Source organism: Coloeus monedula (assembly GCF_965178545.1).
Source record: "Coloeus monedula genome assembly, chromosome: 2".
NCBI classification, from domain to species: Eukaryota; Metazoa; Chordata; class Aves; order Passeriformes; family Corvidae; genus Coloeus; species Coloeus monedula.
The window spans coordinates 76,393,955-76,415,206 of record NC_138782.1 but is presented as its reverse complement, the minus strand read 5'-3'; positions in this window follow the sequence as shown (position 1 = coordinate 76,415,206).

The following is a 21,252-nucleotide window of genomic DNA, read 5'->3' as shown; positions in this document are numbered from 1 at the left end:
GAAAGATTTTACATGAAAAAAATGTTGAATTTCCTGGTGGTTTTGAAACTTAAAGTAGAACAATTCTTTGATATTGGAATGGTCTTCCAACACAGGATTTCTACTTCTGCTGAGTTGTGAACAAATAGAGAGGTATCCCAGTACCCTTGGAAAATTTTTGAGTTATGGGCATGAAATAGTAAGGTGATAAGCATCTTCCAGTCTTCCAAAAAAATTTTTTTTTTTTTTTTTGGTAACAGATTAATAAAGTATAAGCAAAAAAATCACCTAAGGAAGGTTAGCAGGAAGCTTGTGTGGAAACTCAGTACCTTGTAGAAACAAAGCTTAGGGGGTTTTTGCCCCTGACCTGTTTTTGCAACCGTAGTAAAATATTTGTTTTGTTTTTCAACAGGGAGCTTTAAACAGAAATAAATAAATGCATAATAGTTCTTTAAATCAATTTAACATTATAATTGGGGATTTGAATGTTGGAAGATAAATGCTTAATAATTCAGAGAAAAAGAATCAGTGAAAGAATAAGTGTATAGCAAATCATAGTATGTGCAAATAGGAAACAATTTATTGGTTCAGGGAGACAAGTAAATTAATGCTCCAATTATTATGTTTGCAGAATTCCTTGGTGAATAGTTCTTCTCATTGTTAGACAACCCAAAATAATTCAGTTTTGCAGAGTAAGTTTTCTAAGTAACTTGTGGGAATTTAACCATAACACTAAATAAGGCTAATGGGAGCCTTAAAACTGATCTCTCTTCAACAGTGTGTTAAAGGTATTTACCTCAAAGAAAGGTTTTACAGGTGTTTAGACCAAGTCTTCAGAGTGATTAGACTCTAATGTAAGGATGACAATCTACCCTTGGGCACGTATTCACATGTTGACAGAGAATGGTGATTTATTTATCCAAGTGTTGTCTCTCAGCTTCAGTCAAAGGGGAAGTTCACCTAAACTTATCTGGATAATAAACATGCTTTTTTCTGTTGTACTTCCAGCTTAACCTAAAATTTTAAAAACTGAACAACCTTTTTTTATAAACACATCTCATGTTAGTTAGGCAAAAAAATTTAGAATATTGGAACTTCCAAAAGATTCCTCAGCACGTCAGCAGTGATAACAAAACTGTTATGAGGAGTGTTTTTAATGCAAACCTAGAATATTTCTTCCATACACATAAGTCCCAGATTGATTTATTCTTCAGTATAAAAATACTTTTATTGGCCACGATTAAAAAAACTCTCAGAAGTAGTCAAATTCATTTTAGAGAAAACAAAAGCACAGCAGAAGTCCTCAAGATTAGAAGAAATAGGATTATATGATTCCAATACCATTTCAATATTTACAGCACAGAGATACATAAATCAACCAGATTCATAAAGTCCTCAATATTCAGCAGCATGTGCAGTCTTGACGATAAAAGGGATGTGATCACTTTCTCTTGTTGCACATAAAGGTCATTCTTCCTATCCTCTTTCATTAAAGGGAGCCTAAGTTTGTCTCACAGGTCATATAAACCACATTTTTCCAATAAGAAAGAGAGAATGTGGCAATATTTATCCTAGATCAGTTCAGTAGTGAACAGCCAAGAAACCCCCAAAATAAAAAAACAACCCAAAACCTAAAAAATGCAATGATAAAGCCAATGAGCAAACTATTAATATTCATATCTCTGGCTGTCCTCTTTTTTAATGACTTTGCTTATATCTGCACTGAATATTTGTGCTAGCCAAAGCAAGCCTCAGAGCAAACTGCACTTTAGACTCTGTATGTCCATCCGGAATGCATCTCTCAAGTAACAGGCTTTGCCGGCTTTCTTCACTTTTTCTAAGTGGGCCTATGTTGTTCTCCCTCTGAGGGGTACCTGTAAATCTGCAGTCTCTAGAGAAAATGTCCAAAACCAGCCATTTTTGAACAGGCTTATCAAAAATTGTGTATCACACAGAGCTCAAGGAAGCTGCAAGAGAGGCCCAACATGCACATTTCCCTTCCTTATGCCTCACTCTTTGACAGCTTCTGACAGTTGCACCCAGCGCAGCTGAACCTGGTTTTGCTAGAAGACACAGGCTGTACTGTGTTGCTTTCTAATAGAGAACTCATAATCCATTCACCCCTAACCACTCCCACGTAGCTAGGATCTGTCAGAAACACATACTGGCAGAAATGAGTATAGCTTAAAAAAAAACTGGTTTTTTTTTCCTTTTACATCTAACTTTGGAAGTTTTAGGCTTGCTAACTTAAGGTATGGAGACTACACAAGGATTATACCCCTCTGCAACATGGGATTTTTCTTTTCTTCCTATGAAAACCTTGATAATTCTTTGACAACACTCTTATGGTCCATTCATGCTTTCTCCCTCACTTGCACAAATATGCACACATAGAGAGCCTGGTTTGAATTACCTCAATGCATCAAGGAAAGCAAATGGTAAATGGAGGAGAGCTCATGGTACCTGTAACCAAACAGAATGCATATAACTTGCCCATTATCCTCAGTAATGGATGTTTATAACATCCCAGGGATGACAGCTTTACCAACAATATAAATGCTTGGAATGTAAGCTACTGTTTCATCTTCTAACGAAACATATTTGATTTATAAAATTGCTGAAGTGTTCCCAGCAGTGATTTTCAGAGACTGGGATTCCTCTTTGTAACCAGCAGTATTACAGGGGACTCCTGACTGAGTGGAATAAGGTGATCACATGTGTCTTGTAGCCACCAAACTATGTATCTTTCACTGTATTTGTGTTTTTCTAACTACAAAGCAATGGACTAAGTGAGAGGCATAAATGTTCCTATCATAGAGAAACACAGAAAAAAATGAGGGGTTGAGTGGTCACAAATCAATACTCCCAGAGACAAACAATTGCTGTAGAGGTGCACATCGTATTAACGAAGAGTGAATATTGATTTAGTTAATAGCACTGTTCCAGTAAACTTTCGTAAGCATCCCTGACCCTGGTTTGTGAACTCTTCCATGAAGGCAGATCCCATTATCTCTATGGATTCCTGCTCATTTATAGAGAGCTTCTTCCATAAAAAGTATTTTAAAGGAGTAAGGATAACTAACAGAAAAGTTTTGAATAGTTACAATGTGAACTTTTATCAGACCATTAAGCTTTACTTCTTCCCACAGCTTCTAGGCATCTACAAATCTCAACCTATTCAAAGTCCAATCCTGAATTTGCAAGGATAACAGACATATTTCAGATATTTCCCTGAAAATTCTTTGGAAGCTGGTTGCTTTTTCTGCTTGCATGGTCATAGTTCATAACTTCACCTTTTCAAGACAGTCTGTATTCTATTTCACACATCATTTGAATTCATAAAAAAATAAATTAGACTAGAAATAGTGATGATGTGGACTTTATTGCCATGGTTTTTTTCCCCTCTAGTATGAAACTGAGGAGTTCCTTAAAATTTCTTCAAGTATACTGAGGAAAGAAAGGCTGCAGTACTAATGTCGTCGTAAATATTGCTAAAATACAGTGGTTTTTTGATCATTAAAATGAAAATAATGTTGTCCATGAGGTCTTTTAAATAAAGTCAGCTGAATGAAATGTCTCAAATATAGATCTCAACGTTACACTCCAACTATACTGTTGTGAATACCTGTTGCAACTTTAATTATTAAAAATTAGGACAAAAAAAAGAAAAAAAACTTTTAATTTATGTTGACTTTTGATAATATAAAGTTGTTTAGAATATAAATGAATATATAATGTTCTGATCTTTTTAAAATCTTGCTGTATTATCAATCCCACCCCTTCTTTCCAAGTATTCACTTCTAATTGGAAAAGGGAATATCTTTGCTTCTACTCAAGCAGGCCAGGTATATAGAAAATTCAGTTTTCCCAAGCTGTCCGTCAACAGATTATTTAACCAACACACTCATGGTGCTCTTAATTATCTACACAGAATTATTTATCTTTTATTCAGTACAACAAATTTGATTCAGCATTCAGCAAGAAATATAGTTGTCTACAGGTGAAGTAGATGTTTAAGATTCAATTAAAGGCAATTATAGTCAGTATATTCAGCAGACCAGCCACTTCAGCACAATTGTATTACTTAAATATGAGCAATGATGTCATCACATCTGACATACTTTAGGGTATACAAGACATAGGAATCACGAGATAAGACACAGGACCAAGGTGTGATCTTGGCCCCCAGGTCCAGACTAGCAGCAACCAGGATAGATACTGCAAGTTGTCTACCTCCAGAGTCACCAGTCAACTCCAATTAGGCAAAGGAATCAATGCCCCTTGTATCTTCAGTCCAGAGGGGCAGAGTTTTTCCAGGTACTATTTTTTAAGTTGATATGTGTTGAGTCAACTGTGTAATACTTCAGAACCACAACTCTCTCCTGTGAATCTTAAAAGGTGGTGAATTTGCACGATTTAGTCCTGTTTTCTGCATAGTCACTGGTCAGTAATCAAAAGCCCAGACCACAGCTACTACTCCACATTTCAGCTGAGAGCAGCACAGGACGTACCCAAGTGCACACTCTGGGGCTCAGAGAAATCCCGCTGAACAGAGTGCTATCAGCAGGGTCACATCAACTTTCTTCTCCCATAAAGCCAGAAATCTCCCTCCATTAGGCTACTGGGCTTCTGAAGGGGAGCTTGAAGGGGAAGTAATGCACCATTGAAAGCATGTCTTAATATGCAGGGAGAAAATAGTCTTATCCTGCTTTTGAATACAGATAAACCTTGAATCCCTCTGCAATTCATCTAAAAGTGGCAGATACTTCCAAAAAAGCCCCTATACTGAGTAGACTTTAGATGTTAACCAGTTTCTTTAAGATGGCTGTATCTCTTCAGTGATTCCAATGAAGTTTTGGCAGTGAGGTCTTCATTTATTGCTTTCAGCTAGGTAGGATAAATTTAGCCCTCTTGACTAAAAGAAAATCAAAGATAATAGAGGATAATTATGGGTTTTTTATTTCTCCTCCCCCAACCCTGCTAGAATCTTATTTTTGAGGTGCCTGTTAGCATATCTTGATGGAGACTAAGTTTCTGACAGACACCTCTCTAGTTTTGAGACAGCCTTCTCCTCTTCATAGTTCAATGAAAGCTAAGTAGACTGGCACAGAATAGATTGTCACTCTCTTGATAAAATATGTTTTGCCCATAAGCCTCAGAAGATGCTTCTGATGATTCTTCTAAGAGAATTTAAATTCTATAGCAAAAAAAAATTTTTACTCATAAAACCATATATTTGGGGGTTTGTCTTGTCCCAGGAAAAATACCCCAACGAAATACCTCTGTTAATTTTTTTAAAACTAAGTCGTTTTACACATAATATTTCTTTGTAATACCAAAGTATCTACATATATAACTGCTCTGACATCAAATATGGAATTTTCTACAATTCTTCTTCAGGGACAAGTCTGTGGTCTAACAGAGCTTACAGAGATGATTGATACTTGTTCCTATATATACACAGTAAAGTAGGTATTAAACTGTTTTTTTTATACAGAGTACCCCAAAGCTGTTAGTTAAATGCAACATTTTGAAAAATCTTTCTCATTTTGGTATGGAATTTCGTGTATTTTTACCAGGAATAAGTTTGTCAGGTTTTGCTATTTTGGGTGAAGCAAATTAGAAAAATGAGGAAGGAGACTGGTGGGACTTTGCTTTTGAAATGTTCTGTAATTAACAGCTCAATAACTGCGTATATCCCTGCCCTTTCTATTTTCTTTTTTTGCAAAATGAGGTTATTGTTTCACATTTCACTTTTGTGTACTTAATATAGTCAAAAATATTTTCCAGTCCACTGGTTTTATTGATATTAGGGATACATCTCCCAGAAAGATTTCATGTTGTTTAGAAGGTATCATTTTGTATCAAGTAAGTACAGATGTGCTATTTTTAAATTACTTTGATGTTTTGCTGGAAATCTAAGTACTATCATTACAGAAGGATCGTATTCTTCAACCAAAACACAGCTTTGTATTGCAGTATCTAGCTTTGCTGTTATTTAGAAAATTATGTGCATTAGTGTACATGAGTGTCCTGGTTTGAGACAAATTTGGAGGAAGTTCTCTCTAGTCTCCTTCTTATTTCCTCCATCTTATCTTCCACTTTCTGCAGATGTGTTTCCACAGCCGTGATTCTTGCATGTGTTGGGCCATGTGTCACCCCAGGACAATAAGTCTCTTAATTTTTTTTTTTTTTAATGTTCATACAGGTATTTTATTAAAGAGAAAAAGGGAAATACCATGTACCATGAAAAAAATTAAATTATCAGGATCATCCTCTTTTTGGAAGCAGGAAAAAACACTTGAATTTTCGTTTCATTTAATGACTTAGCAAATCTATTGACTGTCAGTGAGGTATATTACTTAAGATACTAAATAAAATTTTAAACATATCAAAACTGAGAGGGCACAATGTTTTCTAACAGCATTGTACCAACAAAACTAACTAAAAAGCCAAATATCAGGTTTGAAATACTTTGCTCCTTAAGCAACTCCTAAAGTTTGCTCTCTCTGCCATTAAGAACACTATTTAAAAGGCCTGAAGGAACTCCAGCAGGAAAAGCAACGGACCAAGCAGATAGCACAAGGGATATTCTGCAAGACTAGAGCTAAAACATAATGTCTCCTGTCATCAGTACAGAATGAGGGACAGAAGGAACATTCTGCAGGCACGAAAATGTTTTTCCATTCCTTTATGTGACTTTCAAGCTATCCATCTGTACGTTGCTATAGTATTAGTAAAGGGAAACAGAAGTAGCTCCATCCCAACACATGAAGTTAAATGTCTCAAACAGAGAGGGAAGCTGATTATATCTTTTTCAAGAGCATATGTACTTGTGCATTTAGTGAACTCAAGAATCTGCATTACATATCTGATGTTCAGTGACCAAACTACTGCTGTCTTTCAAAGTGTGCAATTTTTAGGAATGACAGGAGAAGACAAATATAAATTTTTAATCGCCCACCATACTTCTTACCCATAGGCCAGACAGGAGTGAGAGCATACCCTGCTGAACACTAAACACAGTACAATCTCCTCACTTCAGATGGTTGATAATTTTACAAAACACAAAACAGAAAGGTGAAAGAAGTGCAGTACACAAGCAGTGCAATCTCCACAACCATTAGTTCCTTACTTCTTAATACCTAATAAAGTATCCAGGGCCAGGAGGGGGAAGTAGGGTTGGCATAAACAGTGAGTCAGAATATAGAAAAATCTGTTACATGGCATCAAAGCTCCCTGCTTCAACAGTTTTGATTCCTCTGCCCCCCTAGATGGGCTCTCTCCCAAAGCTACATGCATGTCCTCTAAAAACTCTCCTGTGAACAGAAGGGAAATGACCCCAAGTCTATTCATTTCTTCAACCTTTAGAATACCAGGCCCCATTTAATTTATTTTTGCTTCTTTTCGGAATATTTCCTTGCTGTATGAATCATATCTGAATGCATGATACCTCATGAATTGTGATTAGAACTATCATTACAAGCATGACTGAACACTTGCTGCCAAGTAGACTTGCCTAGACCTGCAAATTCTTTATACAGGGAGGAGAGAGAAGAAAACCCCAGGACTATTTACCGTTTAGGAAATAACAAAAACAAGCCAGCCTGATTCTAATGTATGTTTTTATTTAACATGATCTTCCTTTTACTTAGCTGAGACTGATCTCTTAGTGTTTCAAAATTGTCCCTGATTAACAACAGATTAATTATTAACAGATTTTACAAATAACAGGTCAGGTCTGCATTCACTTTATCCACTCTTCGTAATTTTCAGGAAGATTGAAAAAAAAAGACTGACTGGCTGTCATTTCTTCCTGTGCTTAGAGGCACCTTCAGAGAATTCCAGCAGCTCATTGTGGTGGGATTTCCCTTTCCAGAGGCTATGCTGAGCAACTGTTTCCAAAACATGCCCTTATTCTTTTCTGCACTGTGGATGCTGCCATGTTACCAGGGAAGGAATTTGAATTTGCAAATAGCTTCACCTGGGGAAAGAAAAAAGAACGGATGAAAGTTAATTGGGATCACTCATGCTCAACAAATGTTATTTATAAATATGCAAAGCTGGTCAGTTTAAACTTCCATGGAAATTACTTATGAAACAAAGTGACAATTACAGACAGAGATGCTGGACTAGTCCAAAAACAAGGTTTCCTCATTTTTTCCAACAACCGTGATTCAATCAAATTTTAAAATAAGATAAATGGGCACAGAGATTACCAAACATCCTTAGTAGTGTTTTAAGTGCTGTTTAAAATGAAACTAAAAAATAACCCGAGGGAAAACCAAAGAGAATGGGAAAATTCCCTTAAAATACTTTGCTAGAGACATTAATTTATAATTATAACAGAGGATAACTGGCCATAAAGAAGCCTTATTATCATGGCAACTATGAATGCTATCTCTTCAAATGCATTATGATGGCATTAGGTCAGTGTTGTAATTCCTAGATATAAACTTAAAAGAAACAAAAAAAAAACAAAAAAAAAAAAAAAAAACAAAAAAACAAAAAAAAAACCAACCAAAAAAAAATACCCAAATGACAACAAAGTGTGGTGACACTCATTTCTTTCTTTTATATTTCCTCCTTGATATTTCTCCTTTTTCAACAATTACCTGGTTTAGATATCACTAACTGTGTGTTTTCCAGCATTGCTGTGAGGCTGTGACCAGAGAGGCAGCTGGAAACAATGTCTTTAACAGTCTCATTCCAGGTTTGATCTTGCCAGCATGGCAAAGAACAGGATGTAAAATTGTAAATCTGCAGGAGGAAAGCTGCAAGTATCATTCAACACCAGGAAGACAGAAATAATTTTCTGCCTTTACTTTTTTCCCCTCTCTGCTTTGTATACCTTCATATTGGTGCCTTTAACAAAAAATGGCTCTGACAAGTGCAGCAACAGTAACATATTCAGTCCAAGAAAGCTTTTTCTCTTTCAGAGAAAGGGAAGAAAAAGCCTCTGCCTACAGTAGTCTCTCAAATACTGTAACAATAGGTTTCTCTGATAAACAGTATTGCCATGTAAAGAGCTGGCACAGCTAAACCAATGAGAATTAGGATTGCTGTTGAAAGGATACCCTTATTTTACACTCTACTCTTCAAAGCTGGAGGTTTAAGTATGCGACTAAACATAATTTGCAAAGGGAGTAAGTAGAGGAAGTTGGACCTGCTGAGTTAGACAAGCTACCACAATCTGGATTAACCCTTTAACTAGCTCTAGGAAGAGAGACATACTAGCAGCTTTTACATTCCCTTTTGTTTTCTATTGACAGTAATGCAATAAAGTTGATTTCAGCTCACGTCTGTAGGCATTTGTATTGGGTTTGCATGGCCAAGCTTTGGTAGCAGGGGAAGATTACAGAAGTGGCTTCTGTGAGAAGCAAACCCAACAGAGCATTATAACTCAGATTCATCACCATCTTTCAGTACCTTATCAGAAAGGAGGCTGCAGCTGGAACACAAAAAAATTATTAACATTGCTGGTCTGAAATTTCCACTGGGACAAACTCACCTCCAGCAACCATCTGTAAAACGCTCTTCAGCACCATCTGATCTAAAGCTACCTAAGCAGTCCATAAATATTTCTTATTCTTGGCTGCATCCTGAGGAACACTGTCTGTGATTTTACAGCCTTGCTTTCCTCTTCAAGCTCAAACATAGTGCAATGCCTAATGGACATTATCACTGGAACAGCTACCTTCACATAGTATCTTTTCATCAGTTTCTCTCAGATAAATCCCACAGAGCTTAAATTTACACTCATCAATTGTTGTAGACCATTAAAATCTTTGGTCATTAACTTGTTGCCTCCAGAGATTCTATTGAACTGTTTCTCAAGTGCTGGAACTTACCCTCCAGGCCTGCAAAAGCAGAAGCCCCTACTGAGGATAGAATACTGCCAGACAGTGAAGGTTTCAGCTGTTTAACTTACTGCCTCAGCTGACAGTGCTTGCCACTAGGCATTCTGATTAGGTCAAGTAAGCAAGAAATCACAGCAAAATAACCTGACTCTCAAGAATAAACCTTTCTCTTTTCTTTCCTTTAGCAGAAAGAAAAGGTCTGAGCCCTGTGATAATAGGACCCTTCAGTTATTTTTGGCTGTTGCTTGCCCCTTTTGTTATCAAAGGCTTGGTCTTTAGTTTGAAAGTAGTTCTGGGAAGAACAGATATCTTCTATTGGGACAACAAACACAGAGGAAAACAGAAAGGCAAGCTTTTGGACTCAAGAGTGCTTCAGTGTTCATCAGATCTGAAAAGTGAAAAAAAAAGTGTAACTGTTCCAAGTGAAATGAAATTATATTAATCAAATAAATGACTTGATCAAAACCAGAAAGGTAAGTAGTTGTTAGCTCAAATGAAACAGAGGCAGAAAAGGGGTTTTAGCATCAGTATTAGAGGAACAGGCTAGCTGGAAAACTGTATAGGCCATTAAACCAATATCTTTATTGAGTTTATTCTTTTTAGCAGCAAGTAGAGTTACAAATATTAGTCTGTGGGTTCATCTTTTGAAGGCAGTCTGTAGGATTCCTTAGAGGATCAGGAATGAGCAGTCAGAAACAAAATGAAAAATATTGTCGTACTGTTAAGTGGCTATTTCTATCCTTTACAAATTGCCTGAGTGAGCTCATTTTAGCACACAGCACTCATTTAACTGCACTCATGTTGCATTCACAAGGGTATTTGTTCCACCAGATGAAGTACACCACAGATTGGATCGAACAACTCTAGGACCTATAGATTTTAATGCTTTTGTTTTAGGGAGTATTATTTGTAGTAACTGGGGAGAGTGTTTGCATTGCTCCGGTGCTGTTTAGTTCTATTTCACTTTTGTGGGTATATGTGAGTTTATTTCTGAATATACAATTAGTAAGGCAGGGGATGGTTTAAAAATGTGAAAGGAGTCATTGTCTGAAACTATGCAAGACAGGATCTGCAAACAGTGTTTTCAGTTCTGATGAATTGCTCTGTAGTCTAGAATGGGATGTTCTTCCCAAGGGTACACAGTTTACAGGGTTTTCTTGCACTTGTGTAGATAAAACTCTCTTTGGCAAGCAAATGTCTTGTACTTAGTGTATCTTTTAAAGTCAAACTGGAAGATGTTACATTTGAATTATAAATTATTTACTTATGATAGAGTATTATCCTGAATGATTTAGGAAAAAAAAAAAAAAACATCTGATAAGGAATTTTAAAAGCAGTAAAACCTGTTCTTAAAGTGATTGAAAGTGAAACTCATTCGGTATAGGGAGATTCTATAGAAAACACTATGTATCTGTTCAACTTAGTTTCTGCTAGTAGAGAAACTGAATTTCTGCTTGACAAAGTAGAGTTATTAGCAGGCTAATGAGGGAATAGAGCAGTCTTTACACTTTACTAGATTATAATAGCTTCCCAAATGTTCTCTATGCATTAGCATTTAATAGGAACAAACAACTGGATATTAATGTAAAATAAATCCAATAATCACAGAAAGGATCCTTTCAAATGATCATGGCAAACTGGGAGTGTTGAAAATAAGTTAATGTTAATCTTAACACTTAGATTAATGATGAGCAAAAATTGAAATTGGAAAGGTAGAAAAATTTTAGGAGAAGTAACAAACAGGATTTTTTATATGCTCCATTCTCCAGTCCATCCAAATCAATGTATTCTACAATGAGTATTCACAATTATGCAGGGTTTATACCTAAAAAGTCAACTAAGTCCAAAAATTATTAAATTATTCTTAGTGAATTTTATGACATGATATAAACGTGTATGAAAGTAATTACAGACAGGTTTTAAGAGTACTTGCTTTCATGTCCTGGAACCTAAAGTTCACCAAATCATACCTTCCAAAAAAAAAGCCACAAAAACAAAGAAATAGCCCCCCACAAAGCCAAACTAAACTAAAAAAATGTATCAAAAATAAAAAAGTGGTGAATGATTTGGTTGTTCTGCTTTGCTTCTGTGAGCACTTTTATTTTTACCTATTAATCTTTGTCTCAACGGGTGAGTTTTCTCACTGCTACCCTTCTGATTCCTTTCCCCATCCTGCTGGAGAGGGGAGTGAGTCAGCAGCTGCGAGGGGCTCAGCTGCCTGCCAAGGTTAACCCACACCAGAACCCCGACAGAAAAGGACAAAAGAGATGTCCCTCAGTGGTTAGTGAACACATTCAGATGACGGGGTAATGCAAACAATGACCTAAATGCTCAAACTGGGTATTTAGGTTATCTAGATTATACAAAGACAGACACAGAAGACAGACAGACACCCTCAAAGTGCATTCAGAGCAGAGAGCTGCCTGAGGGAAAATTTACGTGTGTGTTTCCAAAGAGATCTGAGCTATTCTTTTTGCTAGCTTGCATCCTGTTTCCTCAGAACACAGAGTGAGTTTGTATTTCTAAATACATTATTTTTCAGAAGAAAGCTGGGAAAACCAGAATGAAGAGATGTATTCCTTTCAGTAAAACTTTCAAAATGTTTGTAATTTATCCAAGACAGGGAAACAAGTGAAGTTCTGTCTCTGAATTCAAGTTCACCTTCCTGCAGAGGATCTTGACATGTACACTACAGACTTGTACATTAGAATTGGGCAATGCTACTGATTGAGATTGACAGGGATGTTTTGGGTACCTATGAAACCCAACAGAATGAATTCTACTAAATTTCTGGTTCTTTGTTTAAAATAATAAATATCAAGAAGGAAAGCAAGTTGGAGGTCCAAATAAATGTAGAGCATACTATATTTTTCTCAGTAGCTTTGGAAATAAGGTTTAATTGGATGTGTTTCTATACTAAAACATTTTGTGTGGTGCTGTATTGAGCTGGACCTTAGACTGCCCACACTGAAGAATTATTCGTTTTCTACTGATTCTGTTTTGCAGTGTACCAATTATTTCTCTTCAAGACAAAAAATAGTTTAAACAAGACTTGATCCTGGAGACCTCTCCCCAAAGCCAAACCTCTGAACTCTGCTTAACACTCTCTTCCATGCCTCTACGCCAGGAGGCATTATATCCTCAAATATTCCCCATTACCTCATGACAGACTGTAGTGTGTACTTGGTTTATATCTAGTCTAATCCGATAGCATAGTAGTACTGTGAAGAGTACAGTCCTCACGTTGTTTCAGGCCTTTACAGATGAAAAATAACATCTAGAATCAGCTGTATCTTCAGGACAGGGGGATATAATATAGGGACAGAAGAGAAGCAAGATCATGCAGTGTTTTATCTAGTGTAAGTACTGGCAATCTGCTCCGTGGAGGGTGAGCACACATAAGCAGTGTGGGCACAAGTGAGTGGACACCATCTGGACTGGGAATGTCTCTAGGTCTGGTGCCTTTAGAAACATAGATGTAGCTGTCCCAAATGTGATCTAAATATAGTCATGTCCCAAATGTGATCTAAATCACAAGTGTGCATTTATTTTAAGTCATTTAGCCCCTGTTCTCTTATGTTAGCAAGAGATCTCTTTTCCTCTTATGTTATCTTATATTTATCAAGGAGATAACATGACTTCTAAATCTGTACCAAAAATAATTTAAATCTTTTATAAAACACTCGGATACTAACTTAGTCTTACTAAAATCTTGAGAATGAGGGTTATTTTATAAATCCTGTGGTGTTACAGGAAAGAGGTTTCTCTTTGAGCTAATTATTTCTCAGTTTTGGTAGAGGTCCTGAAGTTTGTGAACTTTGCACACAATGTGCTGCCCTTGCAAGACCAAAAAAAAAAATCAATCCTGTGGAAAGAATGAGGATGTTAACAGCATTTTTCATGTTCTGAGGAGATATTTTCAAATCAGAGAATAAAACTTTTATATCTGATAATCACTGTCTTAAACAATTACATCTAAATATTGATTTGTTATGTGATCTAAAAAACAGATAAATAGAACTGGTCTTGGTAAATTTGGTAAAACCTTCTGTTAAATACCTGTTTTCACTTCCCCCCCCGGGTGTAAAGGTATTTCCATCACAGAAAATACTTTCAACATGCCAGAGGTTCATTACGAATTGAGCCATCAATAAGTTTTTTTACTATTTTGCATAATTGTGAGAAAATAATAACATGAAAATGTATTGCATTTAAGGTTTAAAGCTTTAGGATACTTAGCCAATATGAACTGGTGTCACACAGTGCTGCTGAAGCCCATAGTTTCTAGTTTCTCTTACTTTAAAAGCCAGTCCCCACTCAGGCACAGTGATTATCCTTTTCAAAGACTGCACATTACAGACCTCAGATATGAAGCTGTTCTTCCCAGTTTAATGCAGAAAGTTGTGTCATATGTGACTTTTTCAGGATGATAGTCCCATTTCAGTGTGAAAAAAAATGCCTCAAATCACATGACTTCATATCTACAGTTTTCATTCAATTGTGTAACTGATCTGATGTGAATGAAAGCTTCTCTATTATTCACAAAAGGATATTGACAGCTTTATGTGCAATTAGGCTCTCACACCAGTTGCTTTTGCATTTTCTTACAGCTCCAGCCTGAAAGGAAACAATATTTTTAGCATTTAGTCTCTTCCAAGCAGATATTTCTAGCCCCATCTGGAACCGAGCACTTCCTTTTTGAAAAGAGCTAGAAGTATAAAGGCTTAAGGACCAGGGCTCTGACAGTAACCCCATGGGTAAGTGACATGGCATGACTAACAATACATACAGGAAAAATTTCCCCACCAAAAGAGGCAGCTGCCTGTTGGGTGTGGTCCATGGCTCACACTAACTTCTAAATTGCATTTGTGTATTATCTTCAAGGCTACTAGTCAACATGCATAAAAAATAATTACATTTTATAGGCAGAGACTGCACAATATCCAGGCCCTAGTCTGACACAGCTTAGTTTAACAGTACACAGACATGGATACCAGATGACTCAGGACTACTGCACATACAGGAGAGTACCTTTGCATCTCAATACCAAATTTATACAGCAGGAGGATTTGGTGGAATGACATTTTCTTTGCTTGTTTCTCTTTCAACACAAAGCCAAAGGGTGTAAGATGCTCTCCATTCATGTTTCTGTTAATGACCTAAATGAGAATAGGCAGTACTTTTATAAGCTTGAAGGAGGACCCCAGGCTAGAAAGCATTGCTTTCAGCCAGCAACTGCATTAGAGGATGGCATTAAAATTCAGAATTACACTGAAAAGCTGGAGAAGTGGCCTGAAAATCTAAGATACAGTCCAATAAAGACAAGTGCTAGACTTTACTGCTAGGAAGAAAGAATCGACTACGCAAACATTGTGTTAAAAATGACTGCAAAATGTTTTCTGTTTAGAAAAATATAAAGCCAAGATAAAGTATATCATTCTTTCTAGAAAAAAATAAAACTTTACAAACCTTAAAACTCTGGCTATTGATATGGAGATGCCTTTAAAAATTCCTGATATGTGGTTGTTTAAAGCTGTTGCCCTTGTGTCATTAATTATCGGTGGGTGACAAGCTACTGCTGCCCTAGATAAAATGTAATTTTTGCCTGTGTTTGGGATTTAAAAGAAGCATTAAAGCTCCCTGACTCAAACATTTAACCTGATTTATGGGTTGTGCTCAGAGAGTACTAAGGCTAAGTCTCACTAAGATCACTTTAAATTACGGTTAAAATTAAGTAAAGAATCAAATGTAACTACTAAACTAAACACCCTTTGAAATATTAATTACAAATTTTAAGTGAAGGGAATAAACAAGAAATAATTTAATCTGTGACATATAATAAATCCCAAAATGTATCCTTCCTGAAGGCATTTTCTAAATAAACACTGGTTTTAAGTCACAAAGGAACCAAATTTGAAACCATTAGTTACAGAGTCAGAAGTTGTTTATTAATTTCTTTTTTTTGCAGACACCTGTTAAAAATACATAAACATTTCTGAAGGCTGAATACATTGAGAGAAAACCGAAGCAGCCTAATGTGAAAGGGAAGAAAAAATCTTTATGTTTTGCCTGCAATGTTTGTTAATGAGATAAAATTACTTAAGATCAATTGCAACTGCCAATCCAATGTAAAATATACTTTAAGTTCATTTAAAGTTCTAACATTCCTGTCAACATATTATACAACTGCAAAAAATTGAGACATAAACAAAAAGTTACACTTCCATAGACAAATTATTTGTGACCCCCTAGGTACACATTCCTCATGTTCTCTTCAAGCAGAAAGTCCCCTGTGCAAATTAACCTCTGTGCACTGCAGAACTTAAATATCATGTATACATTCAATATCCTTGCAAAAAAAGTGCCTGAAAATGCTGACCTCTCTTTACCAGACAATCTCATCAGTATAGAATGAGGTAGGTCAGGAAGACCTTCTGGAAGTGCAAATATTACTACCTCTTCAGGAAGTATTTAACACTTTCAGTACCTCTTTACAATTTAAGAACTACAGGACCCTGTACCAGTTTATTATTGTAGAGATAAAGTGGGTTTTTTGCTAGTAAGTGGTGCAGATATCAAATACACAGAGTCCACAGAGAGATTATTGTATGTAGAACATTGTAAGTGAAATCCTACTGCCCTGCAAAATACATAAAATAAAGAAAACAAGAACAAATACATGGACCTGCGGAGTTTTTGTCTAATGACCTTTCTTTAATCTGAGTAACAATGGTATCCCACAGAACATTTGGCTAGGGGATATGGAGATGTGCATCCAGAGATGTGAATATTTAGTAAAAGAGACATTGGTAACAATCAGGATGAGAACTGTTCAAACATTCTGGTTAGTTTTTTTCACATTCAGTCTTTTTCCTTGCCAGGGCAACTTTAAGCAAGGGCAAGAAGACAGTCACACTGAAGTCTGGAGTCTTTTTCCCATTCAGAGTTCTACCTTTCCATCTTTGTCACCCAGGGTAGCTACCTTTCCATTTTGATCCAAACACCCCAGCAATCACTGACCATCTGGATTGGTATAACAACATACATCAAGTCCTTGGTACAAAAATTTTCCCAGGACCCTGGGCCATGTACCTTCCGAAATTCCCATCACAGTAAAAGAAGGGACCATGGCCAAATGGCCATCCAGCTTCTTTTGCTGAGGACTCATACCTCCCTAGCAGGCCTCAATCTCTTCTAATTTACAGTCTCAGTAAACACTCGCACATACGTACAATTCTGCTGCAAATCTGCCCTGTTTGGCATTTACTTCATACCTGCCAGCAAACCTGCTCCTGCTTGGGCTTCCCACAGATCACAGCCTCCTTTGGGTATCCATCAGCTCCAGAGTGAGATCCCCAACCGCAGAGGAAGACCCTGCTTCACTACAGTCTTTCCACAGATCACAGGAGAATGTCTTCTCTGGTGTCTGTAGCACCTCTTCCCCTTCTTCGCTGACCTTGGTGTCTTCAGGGCTGTTTCTCTCACATATTTTCACTTTGCTTGCTGATGTCACATAGCAGTTTTTCCCCCCTTCTTAAATGCATCACCCCACAGGCACTGTTGGCATTGCTGAAGGGCTTGGCCAGTACATTCATCTTGAAGCCAGCTGGCATTGGCTCTGTCAGACACAGGGGAAGCTTCTAGATTTTTCCCACAGAAGCCACCCCTTTCGAGTCATCTTGCTGCGAAAACCTTGCCTTGCAAACCCATCACCCTGTTACACAAGTATGCTGTACTTGCAAACATGGCAAGGGAACATTTTCAGAACATACCTCTGGGTTTAATTCTGGGGAGATCTGACTCTCAGTGAGTTCAGAGGTTGTATTTTCACACCCGCATAAACTTCCTAATTTTTCTGACTCAACTCCAGTGTGTGCTTGTACTGGCCTTCTCTCATTAGTCAGGCCTGATTATTGTCTCTCGCACTTTAAGCTGTTAGCCACTGAAATTGCTGTAATTCTCCAGTGTAAAATGCATGAACTCAGCAACAAATGGACTCAGTCTCTACAAAGTTTAAACAAAAGAAGACTGCCATGCCAGCAGGAAGCAGAAGGCTCCTGTGTATGCATATATTTCTGTGTATACTATGCTACACACTGTGCTGAAATACTCCAGAAGCAGAGTATATGAAGTCATACAGTCCCTTGAAGCACAGACATGCCACAGAAGCGCACTGCAACCTCCTTTCAATATGACCTTTTCTCCTCTGGACAAAGGGAAGAGGGAAAATAAAGGGGCCTTGTTTGAGTTTTTATAAGAACTTTTGATTCTGTCTCTCCCAGCGTCCCCTGGACAAAATGTCCAGCATACAGCTAGACATATACACAATCCAATAGGTAAATGATTGTCTGAAGGACCAGGCTCAAATAGTTGTGGTAAATGAGGAAGCATCAGGGTGGCTAATGGGGTTTGCCAGGGCTCAGTTTTAGGGCTGCTTCTCTTCCCTGTTTTTATCAATGACCTGGACACAGGAGTGGAGTGCACACAAGGTAGATTCCCAGCAATGCTTAATTAGGAGGATCCATTGATTTCCTCAAGGTTAAAGAGGTCTTACAGAGACATCTTGATAGATACATGAACTCTAAAACAACAGATATCAGATTCAGTACCTGAGGTGGTGTAATCCTGGATACACATATAGACTGGGGGACAGAAGGCTGGAGTGCAGCTCTGCAGAAAAGGATATGGGGTTTTGGTTGATGGCAAACTCAGTAGGAGTCAAAAATGGGCCCTGGCTGTCAAAAGTGCCAACCATATCATGGCAGGCATTAAGCACAGTACAGCTAAGTGGACAAAAATAGTGATTGTCCTATTAGACTCAGCATTGGTGTAGCCTCACCTTGAATACAGTTTGGGGCTTCAATATATAAAAAGTATATAAAAACATTAGAATGTGTCCAAAGGAGGCTAACAAAGATGGTGAAAGAACTAGAGGGCTTGAATTATGAGAAGCAAATGAGGGTTTGGTAAACCTTGTCCCTTCCAACTCAGGATGTGCTACGATTCTATGATTCTTTTAATCTGTTCTCCTGAGATAATCATCAATGAATGTGTGATAAAGAGAACTTAAAGTTATTTGCTATCCTCCATCAGTACGTGGCAACACACAAATTGCAAGGGCCACTTTCTCTCAGTGGGGCATTGAATAAGAACCTGGTTTAGTGTTTATACACCCACACACAGCAGTTATAACTGCTGAGAAAAATAAATCAAAACAAGAGATCATGGGAAGTGACTACAAGACTGTGTTCTTAAGAAATAGACACAATTTGAAACATTGTATCCAAACATCACCATCTGTTCCGTTTCATCAGTGCAGCCGCTTATGAGAGAAATGAATAACTTTAGAGGAACTACGTAAAGGTTCTTCTGGCAGCAGAGAGGTGACATTGCTGTACCCCAGCCTTGGCGTATCAGCAGGGGATGATACAGGGGACATACAGGGGTTATGTCCAGTGAGCTGGAGACTGCTCCTCTGAAATGGCCATATCTGTTTCACCACACTGCTTCTAGCCCTCCTTGATGATACCACTTAGCCCTCAATCAAAAGACCATGGAAAGAAAGAGGTCCCATGGATCAACAATTGTAGCTGAAACATGTACCCCTTTATAGCACCCAAACCATGCTAATATGTGGTAGGACTTAGAACAAGAATCACTCCATGAACCAAACAAACGTCACAGGAAACAGGCATCCAGTGACTAAAATCCATGCAGAGGAATCTGAGTCTTGATGTTAAGAAACAATTTTGGATGTTTCAAAATACAAGCACAAAGAAACATATGTACATGTGCATATGTAACTATCTGTAAGTATAGAATCATAGAATGGTTTGGGTTGGAAGGGACCTTAAAGCTCACCTAGTTCCAACCCCCCTGATGTGGGCAGGGACACCTTCCACTAGACCTTGCTCAAAGCCTTGTCCAACCTGACCTTGACTAGTTCCAGGGATGGGGCATCCACAACTTCTCTGGCAATCTGTGCCAGTGTCTCACCACCCTCAAAGTAAAGAATTTCTTCCCAATATTTAAACTAAACCTATCTCTCAGTTTTAATTAATTCCCTCTTGTCCTGTCACTACATGCTTTTGTAAACATTCTCTCTCCATCTTTCTTGTGGTGCTTCAGGTGCTTCCTTCAAGTGCTGAAAAGTCACCCCTAAGACTTCTCTTTTTCAGACTGACCAATTCGAATTACACATGTGATTGCATATTATATATGACAATAATCATCATCATCATCATCATCATCATCAAATATCCAGACCTGAAATTTAATGAGAAAAACCATGCATAAGACCTTACCTGTGCCCTATGTTGTAACTTAAGCCATTATAGCCAGTTTGTGAACATATACTTTTTCAAGTTACAAGCAGTTACAAGCACAATCAAATAAGATTTAATTATTTGGATTTTTGTAAAAACATTTGTTCTGAATTACTAATGTGCTCTGTGGGGGTGCATACCATCTGCATTTCACACTACAGAAAAGAAAAATCCTGTCAATTGAAAGAGTGGACGTGGGTCAATTAACAACAGGCACCTTGAATTCTGAAGGATGGGAAATCCTTTTGGACATGCATTTGTCTTTAAAAATGATTGCAATTTATATTTAAGTGGTGACAAGTTATGCATGGATGAAAGAGCAAAACATCCCTTTCCTGCTCAGTGATACATAGGAAGAGCACATACACATTCCACAAAAGATAGTGCATGTCCATGCTCTTAAAGCCTGGCCTTTCAACTGTCCCAAGATACAAAACTGGCTTCAGAGAAGGGGAGGTGGAAAGGCACTGTTTTGCATTGTTTTATTTTTCTCCTGTGTCTATAATGCTTCTCTCTGCAGAACTGCAGCTGGCCACTGTTACTAAGATTAAGAACACAGCCTCCAAGAAATAAATGCATTAAATTGAATGCTTCTGACGTTTAATCCATGCATGGTTTGCAACACTCAAGTCTTCTATCACACACAATGCACTCACCCACAGTCACAAACCCCCATCAGCAATGGATAATCCTTTCACACAGTCCATGTTACAGCACAATCACAGAAAAAATGATCCCATGCTTTCAAGAACAGCGCAGGATTCCCACTCAGAGCCTGTTGACCTTTGCCCAGGTTTCTGTGATACACTTTTGATTGTGTGACTTTTAAGGGCTAATTTGTCATCACAAGGAAGATCACGCTGCTGACCGTAAATGTAAAGGCTTTGAAATGCCGCTCTGCTTATGCTTGAATCCTTTACAAGCAGCTTGTATTAAGCATTTTAGGGTTTTTGCTATCATACATTAATTTAGTTTATTCTTCTCTTTTAGAAGAATATGCCACAAGTGAAATTAAGAAGCTGCTTAAAGTGAAAAATAGCTTACGACCTGTGTGACCTGCTGCTTTCATCTGACTTTCCTTTCACTCT